Source organism: Thermobia domestica, unplaced genomic scaffold (genome assembly GCF_964235325.1).
Source record: "Thermobia domestica unplaced genomic scaffold, izTheDome1.hap1.1 HAP1_SCAFFOLD_1909, whole genome shotgun sequence".
Classification (NCBI taxonomy): Eukaryota; Metazoa; Arthropoda; class Insecta; order Zygentoma; family Lepismatidae; genus Thermobia; species Thermobia domestica.
This window is the reverse complement of record NW_027657616.1, coordinates 19,405-21,315: the sequence shown is the minus strand read 5'-3', so window position 1 is coordinate 21,315 and position 1,911 is coordinate 19,405. Positions and strand designations below refer to the sequence as shown.

The 1,911-nt window shown below is 36.6% G+C and overlaps 1 non-coding gene across 1 annotated transcript; it reads right to left on the bottom strand.

Moving 5' to 3' along the window:
- Positions 1 to 692: 692 nt before the first annotated feature.
- On the bottom strand, positions 693 to 811 carry LOC145678136 (5S ribosomal RNA). Its single transcript, XR_014130252.1, has one exon. It is a non-coding gene; the product is annotated as a 5S ribosomal RNA (ribosomal RNA).
- Between the last annotated feature and the right edge of the window lie 1,100 nt (positions 812 to 1,911).

Here is a 1,911-nt window from a genome sequence, read left to right as displayed (position 1 = left end):
ATATCTAGCAAAGCTATGAGTATCATGAACAGCTTTGTTAATGACATCTTCGAGCGTATTGCTGCTGAAGCTTCTCGTTTGGCCCATTACAATAAGCGGTCAACTATCACCAGCCGGGAAATCCAAACAGCTGTGCGCCTTCTTTTGCCTGGTGAACTTGCCAAGCACGCTGTAAGTGAGGGTACGAAGGCTGTTACCAAGTACACAAGCTCTAAGTAAAAATCTTCTTCAAGATTTTTCATTTCAAACGGTCCTTGTCAGGACCAACACATTATTCGAAAGAGTTTAAATCACGAAATTTGCTTCATTCTGTTATGTAGAAACACCTTGAAATCCAATTTCTATATGCTGTTAGTAAAAAAGTAAAGCACATAGCGGAGATGTGTCGTGCTTGTATACGAAAGGCATTTACTCGCCGGAGATCTACACTTAGTCATAATAATTTTACTTTTAAAAAGTGGTAATACATTCCGTGTTAAGTATAGTAGTAGGTGCACACGGATCGGAAATCAGGTTATTTTAATGTGCCGTGCAAATAAACAGGCTGTTAGTGTAAGAAATAGTGGGTATAACGCTTAGAATATCGATTAATCGCTATGAAATAATGTTGATAAATTATCTCTTGAAAGTACTATAAAATTAATGTTTCTAGTATTTTCGTACTTGAAGGATAATGAAATTTGAAAAAGAGATGCCAACAGCACCTGGTGTTCCCAGGCGGTCACCCATCCAAGTACTGACCAGGCCCGATGCTGCTTGACTTCGGTGATCGGACGAGAACCGGTATATTCAGCATGGTATGGCCGTTGGCAAACTACCTTTTCTTCAATGTCCTGTTAAGGAAGTATGTTTTAAGTAAGAATTGACATTATTAACTATAAAGGCAAGCATATTAACGTCGTTAACATTACTTGGAATATACTAATATTCGAATAAATATTTGAATGTTCGAATGATGAGTGATTCGGATGTTCATAGTGCCACTATGTCCTATCGAGTTTACTATCACGAACCACGTATGAAATTGTATATAAATAAATAAAAATAAATCCTTTATTAAGTATTGATTACAGGAAAAAGGCAAACTTACATTCTTTAATGTACACAATGAAATGTATGAAAGATATTTTTAAGATATGTTTCACTTACCCTTTATAACGCAAGGTAGTTTTCAGTGTAGCATCCTCTTCAGCTGCGAGATAACGTAAGGCAGATGATCATTCAGTCGTGAAGCACTAAAATGTAATATACATTTTAACTATTATCGATAAGAATTATTTACTGCAGGGATGCAAATAAAGTGAGGCAAATTAGTAAATAAAAACCGATACTGTAACTGATAATGTAATTACGTATCTGTATTAGTTGTATATACAGTAATCGCACGATTATCCGCGGAGTTGGATGTTGGCATAATCGCGCATAATCAGCAGTATGAGCAGAAAAGGGAAATGAAATGAAATCTTTAGATTTACGTCGCATACTTATACCGGTTACGCTAAAGGAGACGGTGATGATGAGTACTGAATGAAGAAAGTGGGAGGAAACGGAGAAACCCGAGAAAACCCATGAGCACGGTCTTTATGCACGACAAAGTTCACACGGCACGAGCTGGATTGAACCAGGGACCCCAAGCACCGGAGGCCAAAAAAGGGACAAAAAGTCTTTCGTGCAACTTCGTTTTCGGTAAAAAGTTTACACATAATTTAGAAAGAGTAGTTTTCTGGTCTTTTTATTTCACAAGTTGGTTCATGTCTATATTTTTTACATGCATAAAAATTTTTCAACTCCCTTGCTTAGTTCCTGTTAAAGACCTCTACCTCTGATTGTATTTTTTGCACATATTCTTATTGTTTTCAGACAACATTTCTAAGAGCGTAATTTATCGTCAGCAAGAAAAGAAAAGGAAAG